The sequence below is a fragment of the Ovis canadensis genome, chromosome 14 (genome assembly GCF_042477335.2).
Source record: "Ovis canadensis isolate MfBH-ARS-UI-01 breed Bighorn chromosome 14, ARS-UI_OviCan_v2, whole genome shotgun sequence".
Taxonomy (NCBI): Eukaryota; Metazoa; Chordata; class Mammalia; order Artiodactyla; family Bovidae; genus Ovis; species Ovis canadensis.
Window position 1 is genome coordinate 70,810,497 of NC_091258.1, and position 26,498 is coordinate 70,836,994.

The following is a 26,498-nucleotide window of genomic DNA, read 5'->3' on the forward strand; positions in this document are numbered from 1 at the left end:
GATCTGTGGTCAAGGCAGGTAGGATTGGATGATACCCACTGGGAGAGAAGCCACTAAGGATTGCTCCTCTGGGGATGTTCACCTTGGGGTGTGCTCATGCACTGTGTGAGTCTCATGTGACCCCATGTTGGCACTGCTCTTGGCCCCCCTTTAACCATGGGCATGATGGCACATTGCTCTGGTGTGTCTCAGATGTTGTTTTCACTGGAACACCAGCATAGTTCCAGTGAACTCAGGTCCCAGAATTGCATTCATGGAGCTGGACCTGCTGTGGTGCTATGGGGGCAACTCAGACTCAGGCCTGGCCCCACCCCCTAGTATACATCCCCAAAAAGTCAACAGCTACTAAAGCTACACCTCCCATGACTGGAGGAGCCCTGGTTGTCCATTCAGATGCTCTGTAGGGGCTGAGAGGACAAAGCCAATGGTAGGTATAAAACCATGGTTTGTGAAACCGTGAGGACAGACTTCAGGTTTTCTTCATTAACCCTGGGGCTCAGCTGAGCTTTCAGCTCCTTCTATGTGTGTGGGCAACCCACAGGTGTCTGCTCCAGAGGCTGCCTCAGAGCACCGGAGTCTGCTGATTGTGGAGGAGGTGCATGGGGGGAGGCTGTGGCTGGAGCTCAATAGAGCCCACCCGGGTGGTGGCCTTTCCTAGTGCTGGGGGAGGAGGGGCCAGCACAGGGGGAGAGGGGCTGCAATGGTGGGTCTTCCCTTTGGGCATCACTCAACAATGGCACTCTGCTCTCTGGTGGTTCAGTCTTCCTCCACAAGTATTCTAGCTTATAGAGCTCCTCCCTCACCCCAAACCTCTCAAGATGCCTCCTCACAGCCCACAGGAGACCTCTGCCTGGGTCTGCTCTCCAGACCCCACATTGCAGCACCCAGCCTTTGTCTGCAGCAGTGGACAGCCTCTCAGGCTGGGCGGGCAGGGTTGGGATCAGTACCCTGTGTACAGGTCTCACTCTGTCCTGCTGCCACAGACTGTTGCCGTGTTCTCCTCCCACAGAGAATGAGGCTCCCCTTCTGTCCCAGCTGAGCTCACGCCAGCCCCAGTAGATAGGAACAATAGATAAGAAAACTTTCATTTGGTATCTCTCAGCTGTGTCTTCTCACAACACCCGTGGTTTGATGTCAAAGAATCCAAGATTAGAAAATTTAATCCAAAAAGCAAACCTAGGGATATATGAAAGGTCTCACCTTGGAAATGAACATTTAATGAAAGACCAGGAATATACAGGGGTATGTGAAAGATCTAGAAGATGTTTATATGGACAGAAAGGAACCGAGACACTTTCACACAATACGGACATTACTGCCCAAAGAAATGAGCAATGTCAGTCAAACTGCAGAAAACACCCATTTCAGTTATCAACATCTGCAGAGCAATGTATCTCTTCAAGCAAAGGCATAAATCATTTTTTGAAACATGCACGTTCTTTGAAGGGAAATGTGGAAAATCTGGAAAGTCATCCAGTCTCTACTGCAAATACTCATACAAACCACTCTGACCACAGGCTTTGATTACAAATACATTCAAGCACGTCTGAAAACCAGAAATTTAAAAATGATGGGGAAAACTCGCAATATAATTAGTTTGAGGGATCTGTAAGCAAGGGGTCATTATTCTTCCACCAACAGACAGTTTCTCTGTTCCAAAATGTGTAATGTTGATAATAATGGAAGAGAGTTAATCCCAACATCATGTTCAATACACACCATGATACTGTTAATACGGACCAACTTCTCAGGTGTAATAACACGAGTCAGGCCTTAAGTAAGAGATCTACCCCCCAAGAATCATAACAATATTTACGAAGCCGTGAGATGCCATTCTTGCAATGAAACTGGGTGTAAAACTGAACAAGACTCTAACGCTATGAAACATCAGGGACCTCAATCTTCAGACAGAGATTCTGACAATAGTACATGGAGGAATATCTTTTATCAAACATCAGGTCTTCCACTAAATGAGAGTACACATACTGGAGAGAAGACTTACAATTGTGAATATGGTGATGTTTCTAATCAGTCTTCAAATCTCACTCAACAGCAGAGTATTCAGAATCCGCACTAAAGTTACAAGTGTAAGCAATGTGAGAAAGCCTTTACTAACTCATCCAGTCTAAGTAGACACAGGAAAATTCATTCAGGATGGAAACCTTTCAAATGTACAGAGTGTGGCAACACCTCTAATCAGAATTCAGAGCTTAGTCAAGATCAGCAAATCCACACTGGTAAGAAATCTTATGAATGTAAACAATGGGCAAAAGCATTTATGTGTTACTCAAACCTTAGTCGACATCAGCAAATTCACACTGGGGAAAAGGATTATAAATGTAAAAAGTGTGGCAAAGCCTTTAATCAGGTGTCACATCTTACTGAACACCAGAGAATTCATACTGGAGAGAAGCCTTATAAATGTATAGAATGTGGAAAAGCCTTCAGTCACTACACAGCTCTTACTCAACACCAGAGAATTCATACTGGGGAGAGGCCTTATAAATGTAAAGATAATGGCAAAGACTTTAGCAAGCACTCAGCTCTTACTTGCCATCAGAGAATTCATACTGGAGAGAAACCCTACATATGTAAAGAATGTGGAAAAGCCTTCATCAAGCACTCACGTCTTACTCAACAGCACAGAATTCATACTGGAGAAGTGGCAAAGTCTTTAATCTGAGCTCTCACCTTATTAGAGATCAGAGAGCACGTACTGGAGAGAAACCGTAGTAATAAGTGATGGAAGAGGTTTGTCCTAAACATACACTTGAGAAAATACAAGCCCATTTATTTAAGAAAGATAAGGAATAAAAAAAGAAAGAAAGAAAGAAAAGGAATGACATAAAATGTAGAAAAGTTTTTAATAAAAATTAAATCTAAATAAATAGAAATTGCACACTGGAAAAAGTGAAAGTCGCTCAGTTGTTTCCAACTCTTTGCAACCCCATGGACTGTGTCCATGGAATTCTCCAGGCCAGAATAGTGGGGTGGGAGGTAGATTCTTTACCAACTGAGCTAACAGGGAAGCCCACACAATAGAAAGCATTTCATCAATCCTGTTTTTTCAAGTTCCTCTTCAGGAGAAGTATTGTAGATAGTAATCCATAGTTAAAACAGATAGAAAATTGATATGTTAGTATGGATCACAAGATGAAGGTTGGTATTTAGAAATGTACAATTATTAGCAATATATCTTTGTTTATATTGACATGATTTGTGATTGTTTGAAAACCAAAATCAATGTGATTCAACTCTCAAATTACTCCATGCTGCTATGCTTCATTTCTAGTGTGTATGCAAAGTTATGTTTCTGATGGTTGCTATCTCCAAGATGAGACAAGGCCTTCAATCCTAGGGAGAAATCATTTATATTTATTCTCCATTAGAAGATTAAGGACACAGGAATGTAACATGTATATCTAAATGGAGGTGTTAGTCATTCATGTCAAACATCCCTATAGGTCACCATGAGGTAAGTGTTCAGGGAGTAATTCCACACATTAAAGTAAGATGTACATTTTTAATAGTTATGTCACTTGCTTTTTAAGTAAAATACAATGACAGTTCACTGAAATCTTGATATATCTTTATAAATCAACAGAAGTCATGAATATTAGTTGACATGTTTCAAATAAAGACATCTCTGATCCCCTAGAAATGTATGGAAATCAGCCACAGAAAAGTCATATAATTAGTGTATGTCTTGTTTCATTAACAATTAACCTCCATTTTGTAACCATAGGAATCACAGTTCTCAGATCATTGTATCAGAGGAATGAATATCATTGTTTATGCTTGTAGCCTGTATTTTATTCAGTTACACAGTGGGTTGGAAAAGGTTTTATTCTGACTATGTGATATAACATGTTAATAAAACTGGACGGTTTCTTGTGATGAAGTTGGTGTGTAATGAAGTGTCAACCTACCGATTTAAGGTTGAAGGGAAAATACCTAACAATAAACTCTTTGTTAGCACAGAGGGATGATATCTGTAACAATTAGTTTCCATACTGCCTTTAAGCTTCAAATAATTGGATATTTCCCATCATTTCTCCATTGTACCCCCCCCCACCCCACCCCCCACCGCCCACTTCTCTGTAACTGTTGGGACATTGTGATGGTTCTAGGAAGGATCATAGAGAGTACTGTTGAGAGTTTACCTGAACTACTCCATGCTGTTGCTGCCTCAGCGTCTGTCTGGGGAGCAGGCAGCCTGCAGGTCCTTGAACTCACACCAGCCAGTCCTGTGAACACCTACACTAGATGGCCACCCACCTTGAGACCAGTAGTCTTGCTGAACCCCAGGGTCTACTGCACAGGCCCTCCTTCAGTGACACCCTCAGAGCTCTAGATTCCTGCTCCTCTTGGATTGAATGGACCGATCCACACTCAGCCTGGCGAGTCCACAGCATTTCAACCAAGGTCTCTTAGAAAGGCTTGAACCCCGAGTACTGGAGCTTTCTCTGCTTGGTCCTAAGCTTGACCTAAGAAATTCCTGCCCTAGAACCTCCTCTCCTGAGAGGTCTTAGGTGTGCTGAGTGTGAGGGCTGAAGCTCAGGGCTCCTGAGTGTGGGTCTTGGGGGAGAAGCATCAAAATAAACAGGGAACTTGCTGAAGAGACATTCATGGCCCCTCTTCAGACCTGCAGATTTGTAACTTCTTAGAGTGGGGACCTGACCTCGAGGGGTTCATGTTCACTGAAATGGTTCAGAAAGAACCTTGTAAGTGGTTTCAACCTGGTTTCCTATCAAGATCACCTGACCAGTGTTAAGCGATAACCTCCCCACAGAGTTCTGTCTTGGTCCTGTGGGAGCATCAGTGTGGTGTGTAGGAAGTGCTCCAGGGGACTCTAAGGAGAGGCCCGGGTTTAGGACGTGGCTCCTGGTCCATCTGTGAGAGCTGAGGCCTAGCTTCAGTCTGAGGTGAGGCTGCAGGGATGGTCTAGCTGGATTTGGACCAGGGAAATCAGTCAGCTCACATCATCTGTGTGAGCAGAGGGTTACGAGCTCTCTCTGAGGAGAGAACAATCAAGAAATAAGTTCAAAGGCTGGTCTCCAGGTAGGAAGTAATTGTTCCTGAATCTCTCCTGAGACAGGACAGGAGAGGTGGGTCTTCTCAGCTTTTCAAGGTCCTTCTGTCTGAAGGTGAATTAGTTGCAGGTTAAAGAGATGTGCAGTTGCCTTTGAAGGTATTCTTTCAATATGCAGAGATGTGTTTGCTACATCACATCCTCAGAGAAGACAGAGCAGGAGGAAGAAGAGGAGGAAATGACAGTTCTGTCCTGGGTCTGGGGCTGCGTCTGCTTTTCCCCCTAAAATGCTTGAACCTAGGGAACCTGCAAACCTTTCGTTCTCTGCTTCTAATTTTTCTGCCTGGGGAGATTGTTATCAACTTCTTATTTTTTCCTTTTCTTATCATAGTGAGGACCGGCTCTTTAGATCACTTCTCCCTTGTGTCCCAGAACCTTGTCTCCCTTGTCTGTATCCTGGCTTTCTATAGAGCATGATGAATTCTCAACCTGAATGAGTGACGTTCAACTGGTGAAAAGATTCCCCTTATGAGAGATCAACATGGGGAGGCATAGGTTCTGAGATTCTCATTGGCATGTAGTTCAGTCTTGGGACCTTAGAGAAGTAGGGGAAATTAGGAATGAATTTACAGATATTTGCAACTTGAGATATTTAGAACAGGATTAAGAAATTGTCCTCATGAGAAGAATTACCTCAGTGCTCCAGAATTCCACAGGAAGTTTGGGAAATAGAAGGAGAAAAATATGAGAGACTTTTCTCTATATTGGTAGGAAGGACTCACTCTTAAGTGTAGTCTTAGGATACAGAACATGGAAGTTATATAAGAAGTGAATTTTGTATAAAACTGAAACTTTTCAGGATTCGGATCACTGCTAACATTTATCCCACTACACCTCACATTCCCTGGTTCAGGTGCTTCTGTGATATTGTGAACTGTCATGTTCCTGCTTTTTGACTTTCATAAGGATTTTTGAAAGATTTAGTGAGGGATGTGTATAAGCTGCCAAAATTAATGTAGCAAACTGCCCCTTCTTAGTTCCCTTTGCTTTGGAAAATGAACACTCACCTGTGTTTAGTAAGGTTCTTGCATTTTGGGCATGGAGGTTTTCATCACTCAAGCCCAGGCCTGATCATTTCCATTAGTAATATACTCCACACTCATTTTCCAGACAGAATTCTTATCACATCTTTGTATTTTCTACAATATTTACAAGAATGTTATTACTTATGTTTAACCGTTATATCTAAAATAGAATGCAATACAAATGATAGAGATTTTCAAAGGAATAAAAGATTCAGAACCAAGAGCTCTAATTTTTGTCTATGTGTTTTTGCACCCTAGTGTATTTTTTAAAAAAAACAGAATATTGCCACAAGTAAATCATAAGATTTAACCACAGAAATCTATTCCTGATTTAATAAACATGTATCATTTTTCTCCTAACTAGTATATGTTTGTGTGCATGAAAATGTTAACAGTATATGACATTTTATCTCTTTTTGATATTTTTGCCAGTTACCTCCACTGGTAAAACATGCATTAGACTGGTCTCTGCAAACAGTTCAATTCAGTCGCTCAGTCAGGTGTTTGTGTTGACTTAATTCTTTTTACATAAAATCGAGCTCAGATCCATTGAAGTAAATCCAAAGCTCTACATTTCCTGAATTTTTAATCAAATATTCCAAACAATTTTGAACACCAATATTTTTTAATCTAAAATTATTTATGTGGCTCATTCAAGATTACAAAGTAAAAAACTGTTAGAAAGTTATATAGTTCGCAAATGGTCAAAAGGATTGTTTTCTCTGCTTACTAATCAATTAAACCTGTAAAATCTGTAAAGCCCATAAAGTTCAATAATAACTATGAATTCGTACCTGGCTCTTTTCAGTTCAGTTCAGTCGCTCAGTTGTGTCCAACTCATTGCGACCCCATGGACTGCAGCACATCTGACAATCACCAACTCCCAGAGCTTACTCAACCATGTATCCATTGAGTCCGTGACACCATCCAACCATCTCAGTCTTTGTTGTCCCCTTCTCCTCCTGCCTTCAGTCTTTCCCAGCATCAGGCTCTTTTCCAGTGAGTCAGTTCTTTGCATCAGGTGGCCAAAGTATTGGAGTTTCAGCTTCAGCATCAGTCCTTCCAATGAATATTCAGGACTGATTTCCTTTAGGATGGACTGGTTGGATCAAGACTCTCAAGAGTCTTCTCCAACACCACAGTTCAAAACCATCAATTCTTTGGCGCTCAGTTTTCTTTATAGTCCAGCTCTCACATCCGTACATGACTAGTGGAAAAACCATGGCTTTGACTAGATGAAACTCTGTCGGCAAAGTAATGTCTCTGCTTTTTAATATGCTGTCTAAGTTCATCATAATTTTTCTTCCAAGGAGCAAGCATCTTTTAATTTCATGGCTGCAGTCAGCATCTGCAGTGATTTTGGAGCCCAAAACAATCAAGTTTCTCACTGTTTCCATAGTTTCCCCATCTATTTGCCCTGAAGTGATGGGACTGGATGCCATGGCTGTTTGCCATGGCTCTTTTCAGTTCAGTTCAGTTCAGCTCAGTTGCTCAGTCGTGTCCGACTCTTTGCGACCTCATGAATCGTAGCACGCCAGGCCACGCTGTCCATCACCAACTCCAGGCTATTCACAATGGCCATTGATCAACCAGACATTTAGTTAAAACTATGCTTGTTCAAGGTGAAAAACTGTGGGCCCACCCTAGAACTCTTGAATCATAATGTGCTTTAAAAAAAAAAAAAAAAAAACTCTGCTTTGACTGATATTTATCCAGTGCAACACAAGGAAAACCCTCAAAACTAAATATGCCTCTGTTGAGCACATTTAATAATTTTTCTCCCAGATGAATGAATGAATCAGTCACTCAGTCATGTCCTACTCTTCGTAACCCCATGCACTATAGCCTGCTAGGTTCCTCCCTCCATAAGATTCCCCAGGCAAGAATACTGGAGTGGGTTGCCTTCCCTTCTCCAGGGGATCTTCCCAACCTAGGGATTGAATCCAGGTCGCCTGCATTGCAGACAGATGCTTTACCATCTGAGCCACCAGGGAAGCCCAAGTGGCTTTGTGGATCATCTCTCATCCTGTTTTCTTCAGGTTAGAAATGCGCTAGAGCATATTACTCTGTAAAAAAGTATATTATTGTATACAATCAGACACTCTTCTCATTGAAAAACTAGTTCTCTGTACTTGCTGTTTTCAACTTGTCACATTAGGAAGTCTTCCCACAGTCACATGGCATCTTTCCTTTGTATTTCAGGGACGGCTGACATTCCGGGATGTGGCCATAGAGTTCACTCAAGAGTGAGAGAGTCAATTCCTAGGCAGGTTGATAAGAAGTCCGGAGGTCCCCAAGGAGAGAGGGGTCTGAAATTCTCAAGGAGAAGGAAAGGACAAACTTTTTTATCTACAGTCCTTAGTCTTAGTCAATTACACAACTCAGTTTAAACTCTGTACTAGGGATTATACAACAACAATATATCCTGCCTGAGGACAGTTTCTCCTTCCTGAAAACCTGGCTAATCCTGTTATCTTAAAATGTAAATCATGGGAGTGGGTCTAGGAAGATCTTTACAACCACCAGACAATCTTGTTTCATTGGGATAACTAATTAAAAGGTATATAATTCCCTTGCTAACACTAGTGAGTGGGCACTCTTTCTGCCCCCTTCTGATGTCTATGTCAGAAGCTTTCTCTATCTCTTTTATACTTTAATAAAACTCTATTACACAAAAGCTCTGACTGATCAAGCCTCGTCTCTGGCCATGAATCAAATTCTCCTTCAGAGGCCAAGAATCCCAGCGTCTTCTGTGGCTCAGCAACAACCTTTCAAGAGGAGTGGGAGCACCTGGACCTCAGTCAGCGGGAATTGTACAGGGATGTGATGTTAGAGAACTATGGGAACCTGGCCTTCTCGGGTGAGGACAGCTGCCTTCCAAAATCCCTTATCTACCCTCGGGATTTTGATTCCTTCATTCGTAGAATGTGTCCTGGAATCGTCTGTGTCCTACAATAGAGGTTACGATCTCTGCTTTTGAGGACAAAATGGGAGTTGGTGAATATAGACAGAAGGCTTCCTGATGATTCACATGATTCTAACCTTCCTCTTTCTTGAGCTCTCTGCCTCCTTCGCTCTAGACTAGAGGTCACTCTCTCAGCTTACTCTTATAAAATCATGCTGCCTTCCTCATAAAGACAGAGGTCCACCCTTATGTTTGACTGAGTGTTATTCTGATGGAGATCTCAGGATCTAGGTTTCAACTATTGCCTACTACATTAAATGTGCTTTCTATAAAGCCTTTTGGGAAGTCACATCCTGGACTCTTTTCACATTCTACAATGCCTTCCTCTCTCCCAAGACTACAATGTTGTTCAGTCGCTCAGTCATGTCCGACTCTTTGTGACCCCATGGACTGCAGCATGTCAGGCTTCCCTGTCTGTCACCAACTCCCAGAGCTTGCTCAAACTCATGTCCATTGAGTTGATGATGCCAACAAAGCATCTCATCCTCTGTCACCCCCTTCTCCTTTCCTCAGTCTTTCCCAGCATCAGGGTCTTTTCCAATGAGTTGGCTCTTCCCATCAAGTGGCCAAAGTATTGGAGTTTCAGCTTTGGCATTAGTCCTCCCAGTGAATATTCAGGACTGATTTCCTTCAGGGTGGACTGGATTGATCTCCTTGCTGTCCAAGGGACTCTCAAGAGTTTTCTCCAGCACCACAGTTCAAAAGCATCAATTCTTTGCACTCAGCCTTCTTTATGGTCCTACTCTTACATCGATACATAACTATCGGAAAAACCATAGCTTTCACTACATGGAACTTTGTTGGCAAAGTAATGTCTCTGCTTTTTAACAAGCTGTCTACATTTGTCATTGCTTTTCTTCCAAGGAGCAAGCATCTTTTAATTTCATGGCTGCAGTAACCCTCTGCATTGATTTTGGAGTCCGAGGAAATAAAGTCTCTCCCTGTAACCATCGGTTCCCCTTTTATTTGCCATGAAGACATGGGACTGGATGTCATGATCTTAGCCTTTTGAAATTTTAGTATTAAGACAGCTTTTTCACTCTCCTCTTTCACTTTCACCAAGAGGCTCTTTAATTCCTCTTTGCTTTCTTCCATCAAGGTGGTGTCATCTGCATATCTGAGATTATTGGTATTTCTCCTGGCAATCTTGATTCCAGGTGGAGCTTCATCCAATCTGGCATTTTGCATGATGTTATCTGCATATAAGTTAAATAAGCAGGGGACAATATACAGCTTGATGTACTCCTTTCCCAATTTGGAACCAGTTCATTGTTCCATGTCCAGTTCTAACTTTTGCTTCCTAACCGGCATACAGATTTCTCAGGAGGCAGGTCAGGTGGTCTGGTAGTCCCATCTCTTGAAGAATTTCCCACAGTTTGTTGTGATCCACAGAAAGCCTTTCGCATAGTCAATGAAGCAGAAGTAGATCTTTTCTGGAATTCTCTTACTTTTTCTGTGATCCAGCGGATGTTGGCAATTTGATCTCTCGTTCATCTGCCTTTTCTAAATACAGCTTGTACATCTGGACGTTCTCAATTCACATACTGTTGAAGCCTAGCTTGAAGGATTTTGAGCATTACCTTGCTGGCATGTAAAATGAGTGCAATTGTGCAGAAGTTTGAATATTCTTTGGCATTGATTTTCTTTGGGATTGGAATGAAAACTGACCTTTTCCAACCTGTAGCCACTGCTGAGTTTTCCAAATTTGCTGGCATATTGAATGAAGCACTTTCACAGCATCATCCTTTGTAATTTAAAATAGCTCAGCTGGCATTCCATCCTCTCTACTAGCTCTGTTTATCGTGATGCTTCCTAAGACCCACTTGACTTCTCACTCCAGGATTTCTGGCTCTAGGTGAGTGGTCACACCATCGGGATTATCTGGTGTGATAAGATCTTTTTACTATAGTTCATCTGTATTTTCACCACCTTCCTTAATAGTCGTGTCTAGCTCTTTGTGACCCCATGGACTATACAGTCTGTCGAATTCTCGAGGCCAGAATACTGGAGTGGGTAGCCTTGCCCTTCTCCAGGGGATCTTCCCAACCCAGGATTTGAACCTAGGTCTCCTGATTGCAGGCAGATTCTTTACCAGCTGAGCCACAGGGGAAACTCAGTATAGTTCGTCTGTGTATTTTCACCCCCTCTCTTTATTATCTTCTGCTATTGTTAGGTCCATACTGTTTCTGTCTTTTATTGTGCCCGTCTTTGCATGAAATATTCCCATGGTATCTCTCTCTTTCTCTTTTTTTCTTTTTTGGTTAATTTTTATTTTCTCTTGGAGTAGAGTTTATTTCTGGTGTGTTTGTTTTAGGTTTACAAGAACATGATTCAGTCATACACAGATGTATATCTATTCTGCGTATCCAGTCGACTTCCCTGTGCTCCACTGGCATTATCGATATGGTAATAAATAGTGTGATTTTGTTCATTGCAACCTCTCAACGTCTCCCTGCCACTACTTTTTTTTTTTTTAAGTCATAAGTTGGGTTTCTAAGTCTGTGAGTCTGTTTCTGTTTATAGTTAGTTAATCTGTATAAATTTATAGATTCCCCCTCTAAGTGATACTTCTTCTTTCATCTCTGACTTCACTGAATATGATACTCCTCAGTCCACCCATGCTCCTGAAAATGTCATTCATTCATTCATTTTTTTGGATGGCTGGGTGTATGCCAGTTTTGAGATGGACATGTGACTCTTCATTTCTCTATAGTTGGAAGATATTGTCAATAGCATTGCCCTGAAAATTGAGGTGCAACTATCATTTTAAATCATGATTTTCTCCGGGTCTAAGGCAAGGAGTGGGCTGGCCAGATCATGTGGTATGTCTATATTTAGTGTTTTAAGGAATTTCCCTACTCTTTTCCTTGTGGCTGCACCCACTCAATTACTCCAGCCCACAGTATAAGAGGATTCTCTGTGACCCTCGCCCTCAGCAGCAATTAACCTTTGTAGGATGCAGATGATTCCTTTGTGGACCTTTTGGAAGATGGATATTCTGTGAGGTGTGAGGTGATACCTCATTGCAGTTTTGATTAGATTTCTCTAAAAGTGATCCTGAGAATCTTTTTATGTGTTTTATGGCCATCTGGATGCCTTCCTTGGAGACACATCCATTTAGATGTTTGTGGTTTTTCTGTTGGATTGATAGGGTATTTTTGCAGCTTTATCATGAGCTGCGTGAGCATTTTGCATGTTGGGAGATGAATTCATTATTTTAAACATCTGTTGCAAACATTTGTTTTCCCATTCTGAGGGTTGTCTTTTTTTTTCCTTTAGGTTGCCCTTGCAGTGCAAAAGCTTATAACGTGATGAGGTGCCTTTTTAAAGTTTTGTTTTAGTTTTAATTATTCGAACTTGTGATTCATGTCAAAGTGTGATTGCCTATATTTTCCTCAAGAGGATTAGAGTAATCTTCCATCCATTTAACTATTCAAGCTATTTGGATTTTTTCTCCTGTAAGCAGTTAGGGAGAGATGTAAATTCTTTCCCTTTCCCCTTGCTTAAGAAAGCGCCTCCCTGTCCATCCTGACTGTTAACAGCTTACATTGCCAGCTTCAGTGTACAAGACTTCCCATGTCTCCACGTCCTCTCTGCCATTTTGTAAGTATACTTCAGGACATAGGCCACTCTGGGCTGGGTGAGATGAGATATTCTTGTAGTTTTGCTTTTAATTTCTTTAATAATTAGCAATGTGAGCATATTTCATGGGCTTTATAGCCACCAAATATCTTCTGGGGAGAAATATCCATTTAGATCTTTGCTCTCCATCACTTTTTTAATTGAACAGCATGGGTTGTTTGCATATTTGGGGGATGAATTCCTCATTTTCACCTTGGTTGTAACATTTTTTTATCCTGAGGGTTATTTTGTTTTTCCTTTAGGGTTCCCCTCCTTTTGATCTCTGGTTCCTCTGCCTCTTCTAAATCCACCTTGAACATCTGGAAGTTCTCAATTCATATACTGTTAAAGCCTCACTTGAAGAATTTTGAGCATTACTTTACTGGTGTGTGAGATGAGTGCAATTGTGCAGTAGTCTGAGCATCCTTTGACATTGCCTTTCTTTCAGATTGGAATGAAAACTGGCCTTTTTCAGTCCTGTGGCCACTGCTGAGTTTTCCAAATTTCCCTGCATATTGAGTATAGGACTTTAACAGTATTATCTTTTAGGATTTGCAGTAGCTCAGCTGGAATTCCATCACCTCCACTAGCTTGTTCATAGGGATGCTTTCTAAGGCCCACTTGACTTCGCATTCCAGGACGTCTGGCTCTAGGTGAGTGATCACACCATGGTGGTTATCTTGGTCATTAAAGTTCTTTTGGATAGTTCTTCTGTGTTTTCTTGCCACCTCTTCTTAATATCTTCTGCTTCTGTTTGGTTCTTACCAGTTCTGTCCTTTATTTTGCCCATTTCTGCATGAAATATTCTCCAGGTATCTCTAATTTTCCTGAAGCGATTTCTAGTCTTTCCCATTCTATCGTTTTCCTCTATTTCTTTGCACTGATCATGGAGGAAGTCTTTCTTATCTCTCCTTGTTATTCTTTGGAACTCTGCATCCAAATAGGTATATCTTTCCTTTTCTCCTGTTACATTTTTGATTTGCAGTTTTGATTTACATTTCTATAACATTTCACAAAGTTGAAAGCTTTTCATGTGACATGTTTAAGAACAGTGTGAGTAAAACTGAGCTTTGGAGATCGGCATCGTGATCTTTTGCCCTGATTTGATTCTTTTCCCCTGACGAACCTAGGACATTTCTTCAGGCAGGTGTTTCTTCCCTAGAGCCCCTGAGTTCAGTTCAGTTCGGTCGCTCAGTCGTGTCCGACTCTTTGCGACCACATGAATCACAGCACACCAGGCCTCCCTGTCCATCACCATCTCCTAGAGATCACTCAGACTCATGTCCATCCAGTCCATGATGCCATCCAGCCTTCTCATCCTCGGTCGTCCCTTTCTCCTACTGCCCCTAATCCCTCCCAGCATCAGAGTCTTTTCCAATGAGTTAACTCTTTGCATGAGGTGGCCAAAGTACTGGAGTTTCAGCTTTAGCATCATTTCCTCCAAAGAAATCCCAGGGTTCATCTCCTTCAGAATGGACTGGTTGGATCTCCTTGTAGTCCAAGGGACTCTCAAGAGTCTTCTCCAACACCACAGTTCAAAAGCATCAATTTTTTGGCACTCAGCCTTCTTCACAGTCCAACCCTCACATCCATACATGAACACTGGAAAACCATAGCCTTGACTAGACGGACCTTTGTCAGCAAAGTAATGTCTCTGCTTTTGAATATGCTATCTAGGTTGGTCATAACTTTTCTTCCAAGGAGTAAGCGTCTTTCAATTTCATGGCTGCAGTCACCATCTGTGGTGATTTTTGAGCCCAAAAAAATAAAGTCTGACACTGTTTCCACTGTTTCCCCATCTATTTCCCATGAAGTGATTGGACTGGATGCCATGATCTTCGTTTTCTGAATGTTGAGCCTTAAGCCAACTTTTTCACTCTCCTCTTTCACTTTCATCAAGAGGCTGTTTAGCTCCTCTTCAGTTTCTGCCATAAGGGTGGTGTCATCTGCATATCTGAGGTTATTGATATTTCTCCCGGAAATCTTGATTCCAGCTTGTGTTTATTCCAGACCAGCGTTTCTCATGATGTACTCTGCATAGAAGTTAAACAAGCAGGGTGACAATATACAGCCTTGACGTACACCTTTTCCTATTTGGAACCAGTCTGTTGTTCCAGGTCCAGTTACAACTGTTGCTTCATGGCTTGCATACAGATTTCTCAAGAGGCAGGTTAGGTGGTCTGGTATTCCCATCTCTTTTAGAAATTGCCACAGTTTATTGTGATCCACAGAGTCAAAGGCTTTGGCATAGTCAATAAAGCAGAAATAGATGTTTTTCTGGAACTCTCTAGCTCTTTCCGTGATCCAGCAGATGTTGGCAATTTGACCTCTGGTTCCTCTGTCTTTTCTAAAACCAGCTTGAATGTCAGGGAGTTCACAGTTCACGTATTGCTGAAGCCTGGCTTGGAGAATTTTGAGCATTACTTTACTAGCATGTGAGATGAGTGCAATTGTGCGGTAGTTTGAGCATTCTTTGGTGTAGCCTTTCTTTGGGATTGGAATGAAAACTGACCTTTTCCAGTCCTGTGGCCACTGCTGAGTTTTCCAAATTTGCTGGCATATTGAGTGCAGCACGTTCACAGCATCATCTTTCAGGATTTGAAACAGCTCAACTGGAATTCCATCACCTCCACTAACTTTGTTCGTAGTGATCCTATCTAAGGCCCACTTGACTTCACATTCCAAGATGTCTGGCTCTAGATTAGTGATCACATCATCATGATTATCTTGTGAAGATCTTTTTTGTACAGTTCTTCCGTGTATTCTTGCCACCTCTTGTTAAGATCATCTTCTTCTGTTAGGTCCATGCCATTTCTGTGCTTTATCAAGCCCATCTTTGCATGAAATGTTCCCTTGGTATCTCTCATTTTCTTGAAAAGATCTCTAGTCTTTCCCATTCTGTTGTTTCCCTCTATTTCTTTACATTGATCGCTAAAGAAGGCTTTCTTATCTCTTCTTGCTATTCTTTGGAACTCTGCATTCAGATACTTATATCTTTCCTTTTCTTCTTTGCTTTTCACCTCTCTTCTTTTCACAGCTCTTTGTAAGACCTCCCCAGACAGCCACTTTGCTTTTTTGCATTTCTTTTCCATGGGGATGGTCTTGATCCTTGTCTCCTGTACAATGTCACGAACCTCATTCCATAGTTCCTCAGGCACTCTATCTCTCAGATCTAGGCCCTTAAATCTATTTCTCACTTCCACTGTAGAATCATTAGGGATTCGATTTAGGTCATACCTGAATGGTCTAGCAGTTTTCCCTACTTTCTTCAATTTAAGTCTGAATTTGGTAATAAGGTGTTCATGATCTGAGCCACAGTCAGATCCTGGCCTTGTTTTTGCTGACTGTATAGAGCTTCTCCATCTTTGGTTGCATAGAATATAATCAATCTGATTTTGGTGTTGACCATCTGGTGATACCCATGTGTAGGGTCTTCTCTTGTGTTGTTGGAAGAGCAAATCCACCTCCTTGTCTCTCAATAAATTTTTGCATTGAGACATCAGAGCCTGAGTTTCATTAGTTTTGGCTGATCTTTAGTACAGTGAGAAAGCTGAAGGACAGGAGGAAAAAGCAGTGGGAACAACGTGCCAAGGAATCCCCTTCATAGCCCGCCAGAAAATTTGCTAAATATCTGACTGGTGCTCACAATTTCATTGGTCTGATCCTTGGCACAGAGAAGAGAAAGGACAGAAGAACCCCCCACTGGCTTGTGTAACAGCTACTAAGGCTCAGCAGATAGCGCCTTTGGGACATGTTGAGGAGTAGCCTCTCCAGAGTCCCTCAATTGTGCCCCCTGCTGCCCGCCTGTTCGTGGGAGGTTCGAGGAAACAAGAAATGAGAGATTGTAAAGGAATTAAGATTTCGTTAGGCATGTCCCTCCAGCCAGAGGAGCGAGGACCTCTTACCTTAACTGGGAGGTCTTCTGGGATCTGAGAATGGGCCGCGTGGGCTTTCCGCTGTCCCAGTTTCCAGCACGATGGGCCTTCCCCTGACCTGGATTTTCTTTGCATTCTGCCTCTACCAGGGGAGCTTCGCTGAGTTGGGTTCCGGCTGTGCTTGGCCTCTTCTACGCGGAGATTGTTTCAGCCAGGTTATATCCGAGTCACGGCACCATAGATGTCACGCGAGTGTATGTTCCTTGGTTGTTTGTCTCGTCACAACAAAGATTTGGAGCAAAGGACAATAGAGCCCTCAGGTCGTCACAGCTCTCGGGTCTTGGACAAACCGTGTTATAGCTCTTAGGCAAGTCAGTGTTACAGCGCTATTTTATTTAGAAGATAGCAGGAGAATCCATCCTCAAGCGTGGGGGCATGACAACCCAAAGATTTGAAGGGATGACAGTGGAGGAGGGCGGGGGAGAGGGGGAGAGAGAGAGAGAGGGAGAGAGAGAGAAAGAGCGCAGGCACGAGGGAGAGGAAGAGAGAGACAGCTCGCGCTTTGGCTCCTCCTTTTATGTTTTTGCCTCCACCTGGGCCTGCCCTGTGCAAATTGGGCTTAACCAGGAGTGCTGTTTGTTCTACGTGAAGACTTCACTCTGGTCCCGGGACCTTCCTTTTCCATTTCTTGTCTTTTAGCCACCGCCATTTTGGACTCCTTTCCCCTATTCTACCTACCTAACAATTTAATCACATCTAAATAAATATCAAAGAATGTATAGGCGCGGCTGGTCGGCGGCAGCTCTGCGGGTGCTGGGGCGGCGAGCCGAGGACCAAGCCACCACGGCCTGAGCGCCGGCACCGCCCGCACCGCCCTTCCGCCCGCCCTCCGGACGCGCAGCCCCGCTGCCTCCCCTGCAGACCCGCCCCGCCCCGCGCCGCCCCGCCCCGCCCCGCGCCGCCCCGCCCCGCCCCGCGCCGCCCCGCCCCGCCCCGCGCCGCCCCGCCCCGCCCCGCGCCGCCCCGCCCCGCCCCGCGCCGCCCCGCCCCGCCCCGCGCCGCCCCGCCCCGCCCCGCGCCGCCCCGCCCCGCCCCGCGCCGCCCCGCCCCGCCCCGCGCCGCCCCGCCCCGCGCCGCCCCGCCCCGCCCCGCGCCGCCCCGCCCCGCGCGCCTCTGCCGCCTCTTCCTGAGCCCCCGCTCGCCCAGCGGCCGCCGCCGCCCCCGCGCCAGGTTCCGGCCGCGGCCCGCCTCTGCCGCCCAGGGCCCTTCCGTCCAGGCCCCGGGACCCGGCTCCCCGCCAGCCCCGGCCCCGGCCCCGGCCCCGAGTCGGAGAAGAGCGTGGAGGCAGCGGCCGAGTTAAGCGCCAAGGACCTGAAGGAGAAGAAAGAGAAGGTGGAGGAGAAGGCAGGCCGGGAAGAGCGGAAGAAAGAAGTGGAGGAGGAGGAGGAGAAACTGCCGAGGACGGCGAGGAGGAGGGTGAAGGGGGCGAGGAAGATGAGGAAGAAGAGGAGGACGAAGGGCCCGCGCTGAAGAGCGCTGCTGAAGAGGAGGATGAAGCGGGTCCCACGCGGCAGAAGGCAGAAAACGGGGCGTCGGCATGAGCCCCCCGCCAGTGGGCTGGGGGTGGAGGGAGGCCGCTGGGGGCCCGGAGGTGGGGGTGGGGAGCGCCGCGGGCAGCCCCTCTTCACCTGGCTCCCTGCTCTGGGCCCCGCGCCAGAGTTGCCGCCCTCTCTCCCCCCCAGCCTTCTCATGCCGCACCTGCATCCTCACTGCCATCTTCCACCTCCTTACCTGCTCCATCTGAGCTCCCCAGCTGGTCCCCAGTCACCCCCTCCCTCTCCCTCCTCTCTTCCCGCCCTTCCCACAGCCAGCCTCTCCCTCCTTCAGTAGCCTCTCCTTCCTAACCTCTGCATCCCAGCCTCACGTGATCCTGCCCAGCCCATCCCTGCCCTGCCTGATCCCTGGGTCTCCTCCCTCAGATCCCTTTCTCAGACAGCGCCAGGACAGGTTGGGGCCAGGGTTGGGGCTGAGCCCCACAGCTGCCCCCCTCCCCTCCCCTTTTTTTTGTATAATTTAATAAAGAAACGGTCGCTCTTCTGTGTGTTTTTTTTTTTTCTCTTTTAAAAGAATGTATCGGAAAGCATTTCATCACTTTCTCTTTTCTGAAGTTCCTGGAGGAGAATTAGTGTAGATAGTAATCCATAGTTAAGACAGATAGAAAAGTGCTATGTTACTCTGCATCACCAGACAAAAGGTTGGTGTTTCAGTTCAGTTCAGTCGCTCAGTCTTGTCCAACTCTTTCCAACCCCATGAACTACAGCACGCCAGGCCTCCCTGTCTATCACCAACTTCCAGAGTCCACCCAAACCCATGTCCATTGAGCTGGTGATGCCTTCAACCATCTCATCCACTGTCGTCCCCTTCTCCTCCTGCCTCCAATCCCTCCCAGCATCAGGGTCTTTTCCAATGAGCCAACTCTTCACATGAGATGGTCAAAGTATTAGAGTTTCAGCCTCAGCATCAGTCCTTCCAATACCTGGCTGCAGTCAATTTCTGCATAGATTTTGGAGCCCAAGAAAGTGAAATATAACCCTTTTCATATTTTCCTCATATATTTGCCCTTTTAAATGCTCTGGTTCTGTCTCTAGACAGAAGTGTGTGAGTGGAGTCATGGACAAACTGCCAAATTTCTAGGAATACTGGGGACAGATAGTATTTGTTTTCTGCTTTATAATTTCCAATCTCCTGCAAACTACACATATGACTTGATAAATTTCACACTCGGCTGACTTCTTCACTGCATAAGGGACCTCTCTCCAGTGAGAAATACAAACCTGAAGATATCTTCAAAGTTTGGTTTTACTTTGTATGAACTAATGTCAATAATGTTAAGTGTATCTGCCCCATTTCCACAAACCTAAAATACTTTTATATTTATTCAACTCATGGAATGTTTAAATTGTTCACTTGGGAAATTAGAACATTTACCACCTAAATGTTTGTGGTTAATTCTCACTATTAAACTTTTTAGATTATATAAAGAATTTTTTTAATTAAAAAATAATTTGAGTATAGTTGCTTTACAATGTTGATGTCAGGTTATGCTGTACTGCAGAGTATATCAGTTATATGTGTGTGTATATGTGTGTGTGTGTGTGTGTGTGTGTGTGTGTGTGTGTAATCCCTGGAGGAGGGCATGGCCATCCACTACAGTATTTTTGCCTGGAGAATCCCATGGGCAGAGCAGCCTGGCGGGCTACAGTCCATAGAGTCGGAAAGAGTCAGATGTGACTGAAGCGACTTAGCAGCATGCACATATATAATATTTATCCACTCTATTTTAGATTTCCATACCATTTAGGTCACCACAGAGCAATGAGTAGAGTTCCCTGTGTTAAACAAGAATTGAGACTTAAAAAAATTCCACCATATTATAAGATCTCAAGTCTTGTTTGTTTTCGTAAGAACTGTTACTTTGTTAAGTTTGTCTTGTTTGTTATGAAGCTTACCAGGACTGTGTCCCCTATGTTCTCGGTTTCTGATTAATTATATATCAAGATCATTTAAGGTTTCAGATTCAAAACATCTACTAGAACACGCCAAAATAAAAACACTTGTGTATGAAGAACTGCATTACAGAATTTGTAGGCACCTTGCATTGGTGAAAATGTTTGCTTTGTAAATTTAAGACTGCTGAGGAGGAGGCAGCAGCTGGGGTCATGAGATCGCCCTGCAGTCCATGGGGTCGCAGAGAGTCGGACACAACTGAGCGACTGAACTGGACTGACCGTGCTGGGAGCCCTCGTTAGTGTCTAGTGAGGCAAAGGCTGAAACACGCGGACAGAGGATGGGATGGCGGCCCTGCCCTTGGGGCATCACTCAACAACGCTGCTCTGCTTCTCTGGTGGTTCAGGCTTCCTCCACAAGCATTCCCGTTTGCAGAGCTCCTCCCTCCCTCCTGCCCACTCACGATGTCTCCTCGCAGCCAACCCCAGTCCTCTGCCTGGATCTGCTCTCCAAACCCCTCATCCAAGCACCCAGCCTTTGTGTGCAGTGGTGGACACCCCTCTGAGACTTGTGGAGCAGGGCTGTGGTTAGCGCCATCTGTAGAGGTCTCACTCTGTTCTGCCTGCCTCTAGCTGGTAGTGCCTCCTCTTCCCATAAGAGAATGAGGCTCCCTTCTGTCCCACTGAGCTCCCCCAAGGGTTGCAGGTCCCATCTCACTTCCTCTCCTCACCAGTTTCCTTCTTGTTTCTTTGGTCCTACCTGGCTATGAGGGAATCTTTTTTGTCCTTTTAGGTGTCAAGGTCCTCTGCTCGTGTTCAGCAGGGGCTCTGTGAATATTGTTCCATGACAGATGTATTCTCGATGCGTCTGTGGAGCGAGACGAACTCCACATCTTCCTAATCCTCTGCCGTCTTGACTCCTGTGTCTGTTTTATCCCTAACCTAGCTAAGCGAGTATCAATTTTATGTAAGTTGTAAAGTAGATTCCCTGAGAATAGTAAGTGGTGGAATAACTTGTTATTTGCTTTCAGCTGTGTCTTTTCAGGACATGCAGGGTTTGATGCCCCAAAAGCCAGGCTTAGAAGATTTATTCCCCAAGAAAAGTTAACAATATATGAAAGATTTCACATTGGAAATTCACATTTAATGAAAGGGCATAGGAAATACTGAGAGGATGTTATGATGGACATAACCAAATGAGGACAGCTTTTCATAATATAAATATTAATGCCAAAAGAAAAGGAGGACATGAACCAAACTGTGAAATATGCCCATTTCAGTCATTAATATCTGCTGAGAAGTGTATATATGTAAGCAAAGATCCATGCTTTTTTGAAACATACATGTTCTCTGAAAGGAAATATGGAAAATCTGGAAAGTCACCTAATCTATACTGCAAATATTCATTCAAACTTTTCTGAATGCAGGTAACACACAATAAAATGTGTCTGAAAACTAGGTATTTAAAATTTAGGTTAACAACTCCCAGTATAATCCATTTGAGGGATCTTTTAGCCAGAGTTCAATATTCTTCAACCAACAGCTCTTTTCTCTTTGTTCCAAAGTCTGTAATGTTGCTTATTTTGAAAGAGACTAATCCAACCATCATGGTTGAAGACATATCACAGTATACTCAATGTGAAAGAATTTTTCACGTGTAATAAAATGGGGAAAGCTTTAAGCAAGAACGCTACCTCCAACAATCACAAGAATATCTATAGGGAAGGGAGAAGATTTTCATGCAATGACCTGGGCATAATGTTGACCGAGACTCAAGTCTTATGAAACATCAGGGACCTCAGTCTTCAGACAATGATTTTAAAAGTAATAAATGTATGAATATCTTTTATCAATGATCACATCTTTCTCTATATAAGAGAAATTAATCTTTAAAGCTTATTCAACAGCAGAGTATTCAAAATCCACAGAAGCATAACAAGTGTAATAACTGTGGTAAAGTCTTGCTAAACCATTACATCTAAATAGACATAAGAAAATTCATATAGGAAGGCAACCTTTCATATGTACAGAATGGAGCAAAGCCTTTAACCAGTACTCATATCTCACTCAGCATCAGCAAATTCATACTGGAGAGAAGCCTTATAAATATATGTAATGTGGAAAAACTAATCTGATATCCATTCTTGCTAGACATTTGAAAATTCACGTTGGTAATGCAGAGAAGACTTAAATGTACAGAACATGGCAAAGCCTTTATGCATTGCTCAAAATTTATTCAACATAACAGAATTCATACTGAGGAGAAGCCTTATAAATGCACAGAGGGTGGCAAAGCTTTAATCATAGTTCAACTCTTAATAGGCATCAGATAATTCATACTGTAGAGAAACCTTATAAATCTAAGGGTTGTGGCAAAGCCTTTAACCAAATTCCTAGCTTTATTCAACATTGGCGAATTTGTACTGGAAACCATTCTGATGCAAAGAATGTGGCAAATCCTTTGCCCAGAGCTCAAGTCTTTGTCAACATCAGAGAACTCATCCTTCAGAGAAAACAAAAACTTATATGTAAGGAAAGTGGCAAAGGCTTTCATCAGAGCTCTCACCTCACTAGACATCAGAGAGCATGTATTGGAGAGAAACCCTAGTAATGTAATAAGTGATGAAAGAGGTTAGTCCTAAATGTACACTTTAGATAACATGAGAGCATTTCTGCAGGAAAGATATGTGATGATGTACCAAGAAAAGTAGGAAAGTTGTAATAAAAATCAACTCTAAATAAACATGAGAGAATGTATACTAGGAAGCATTTCATCAGTTCCACTTTCCTGAATTTCCTCTGGAGGAGAATTACTGTAGATAGCAATCCACAGTTAAAACACAGAGAAAACTGATATGTTAGAATGGATCCCAGGATGAAGGGTTGTGTGTGGAGTGATACAATTATTAGCAATGTATTCTTGCTTGTTTTTGACATATTTGAGATTATTTGAAAACCAAATGGAAGTAAGTCAATCTCAAAATACTACATGTTTTGGTTTTTTCTACTGTGTATGTGAACTCAAGTTTTTGATGGTTGCTGACTCAGTGATAAGAGAATCCCTTCTATCTGAGGTAGGAACCATTGGTATTTATTCTTCATTAAGGACGTTAAGTACGTAGTAATATTACGTGTACACTGAACATCTAATGGAGGTGTTTGTCATTGGTGTCAAACAACCCTGTAGGTCACCATGATGTAAGTGTTCAGGGACTAATGCCACATATTAAAGTCAGACAGAGGTTTGTTCTAAATTTTCAATGTCACTGGCTTTTTAAGGATAATACAATGACAGTTCACTGAAATTTTGATGTATTTTTATAATATCAAGAGAAGTCATGAATATTAATTGACATGTTTGAAATAAAGACTTCTCTGATACCCTGGAAAAGTATGGGAAACCCTTCCCAGAAAAATCATGTAATTAATCTATGCCTTGTTTATTAAATGATTAGCCTTCCTTTTGTAACCATAGAAAGTGCAACTCTGAGACCATTGTATCAGAAAAATGAATATCGTTGTCTATGCTTGTAATCTGTATTCTAATCAAGGGTCACACAGTGGATTGTAAAAGGTTTCATTCTGACTATGTGTGATATTCATACATGTTAATCAATAAAACTGGATGGTTTCTGGTGTTACAGTTGCTGTGTAATGAATGAAGTGTTTACCTACCACCGACGTTAACCTCTCCACCTTACTTAAGGTTGCAGGGAAGAATGCATACCAGTGAACTATTAGGTAGCACAGTGGGATGACATCTGTTACTGTCCTTAAGCCTCATATATTTTGATCATGTATTTCCCATCATTTATCCATTGTACTTTTCCCCCCTCTCTGTACCTGCAGGGACATTGTGATGGTTCTAATAAGAAGGATCAGACAGAGTATTGTTGAGAGCTTCCCTGACTGCTCCGTGCTGTTGCTGCCTCAGCATCTGTCTGGGGAGCAGGCAGCCTGCAGGTCCTTGAACTCACACCAGCCAATCCTGTGAGCACCTCCACTAGACGACCCCCTTCCTTGAGATCAGCAGTCTTGCCGAACCCCTGGGTCTACTGCACAGGCCCCCCTTCAATGACACCCTCAGAGCGCACCAGATTCCTGCTCCTCTGGTTTGAATGGACCCATCCACGCTCAGCCTGGGGAGCCCACAGCACTTCACCCAGGGTCCCTTAGAAAGGCCTGAACCCCAAGTACTGGACCTTTCTCTGCCTGGTTCTAGCCTGACCTCCCTCAGTAATTCCCACCCTAAACCCTCCCCTCTGAGATGTCTCAGCTGTGCTGAGTGAGAAGGCTCAAGCTCAGGGCTCCTGAGTGTGGGTCTTGGGGAAGAAGCATCAGAACAGAGAACTTGCTAAAGACGTATTTAATGACCCCATCTCAGACCTGCAGATTCATAACTTCTTAGAGTGGGGACCTGACCTCGAGGGGTTCATATTCACTGAAATGGTTAAGAAAGAATCTGAACCAATGGCCCAGTGATTTCCATCTGTTTCAAATCAGGGTCACGTGACCAGTGTTAGGAAAGGACCTCCCTGGTGCACGCCCCACAGAGTTCTCTCTTGGTCCTGTGGAGGCATCAGTGTGGTGTGTAGGAAGTGCTCCAGGGAACTCTAAAGCAAGGCCCAAGTTAAGGACGTGGCTCCTGGTCCATCTGTGAGAGCTGAGGACCAGCTTCAGTCTGAGGAGAGGCTACAGGTTTGGTCTAGCTGGATTTGGACCAGGGAAGGCAGTCAGCTCACATCATCTGTGTGAGCAGAGGGTTAGGAGCTCCCTATGGGGAGAGAACAATCAAGAAATAAGTTCAAAGGCTGGTCTCCAGGTAGGAGGTGAGTGTTCCCGAATCTCTCCTGAGACAGGACAGGAGAGGTTGGCCTTTTCAGCTTTTCAAGGTCCTTCTGTCTGTAGGTGAAGTAGTTGCAGGATAAAGAGCTCTGTGGATGCCTTTGAAGGTATTTTCTCAAGATGCAGAGGTGTGTTTGCTACATAACATCCCCAGAGAAGACAGAGCAGGAGGAAGAAGAGGAGGAAATGGCAGCTTCTCAGGTCCATGTTCTGTTCCGGGCCTGGGGCTGTGTCTGGTTTTCCTCCTGAAATGCCTAGACTGAGAATCGGCAAACCTTTAGTTCTCTGCTTCTAATTTTTCTGCCTGAGGTGTTTGTTATCAACTCTTTTTTCCCTTTTCTTCTTATCATAGTGAAGACTGGCTCTTTAGACCACCTCTCCCTTGTGTCCCAGATCCTGTTCTCCATTGTCTGTATCCTGGCTTTCTATAGAACATGACGAATTCCCAACCTGAATGAGTGACTTTCAGCTGGTGAACATATTCCCTTTGTGAGAGATCAACACGGAGACGCACTGGTATCCGAGATTCCCACTGGGATGTGGTTCAGTGTTGGGATCTTCGGGAAGTAGGGGAAATGCCATGATGAGTTCACACGTGGACACAACTCAGCTCTTTAGGAGTTAGAAAATGCCCTTATATATTGAATCAACTCAGTGATCCAGAATTTTTCAGGAAATGTGCAGAAATAAAAAGAAAACTAGGAGACACTGTCCTCTGTGATGCTAAGGCTTACTAGTTAAACGCACTGTTAGGATACAAAACAGAGGAAGTATATATAAAATGAATTTTGCATAAAACTGATATCTTTTTGTTAGGTTCAAGTTATCATTTCCTAGCTGCTGCTACTGCTGCTGCTAAGTCGCTTCAGTCGTGTCCGACTCTGTGCGACCCCATAGACGGCAGCCCACCAGGCTTCTCCGTCCCTGGGATTCTCCAGGCAAGAACACTGGAGTGGGTTGCCATTTCCTTCTCCAATGCGTGAAAGTGAAAAGTGAAAGTGAAGTCGCTCAGTTGTGTCCGACTCTTGGCGGCCCCATGGACTGCAGGCCACCAGGCTCCTCTGTCCATTGGATTTTCCAGGCAAGAGTACTGGAATGGGGCGCCAGTGCCTTCTCCTAAGTGCCCAGGCTCTGATAGTGCATCTTCCGTGTGATCCATTTACACCATGACAGGTGATGTCCACTGGCTCTGGTGATTTCTCTGAGGTTATCAGGCTAGGAAGTTCATTTTTTTTCCCTCTGTCTTTAAACAAGGCTGTGGAAAAATGGAATGGGGAACGTGTGAAAACCCTCACAGTTAATGGCGAAATTCCGCGTCTTTTTGGTTTCTCTTTGCTTTGGAAAATGAACCCTCACTGTGTTGATGATAGACACTGGGTTTGGGGAGTGGGCGTTTTCATCACTCAAGCCCACGTGTGATGTTTCCAGTACACTCCATGCTCATATCACACATAGTCTTCTTATTCACATTTTTTTTTCAAAATATTTGCAATAATCATATTGGTGCTAGTCTGTTTTCACCTGTGTTGAATTTCTAAGATACAGCTCAACAAAATGATACAGATTGTC

The 26,498-nt window shown here is 43.8% G+C and overlaps 1 pseudogene; it reads left to right on the top strand.

Annotated features, from left to right (window-relative positions):
• LOC138419590 (zinc finger protein 420-like) overlaps positions 1 to 22,616 on the top strand; it is a 35,878-nt pseudogene extending 13,262 nt beyond the window's left edge.
• Positions 22,617 to 26,498: the final 3,882 nt, after the last annotated feature.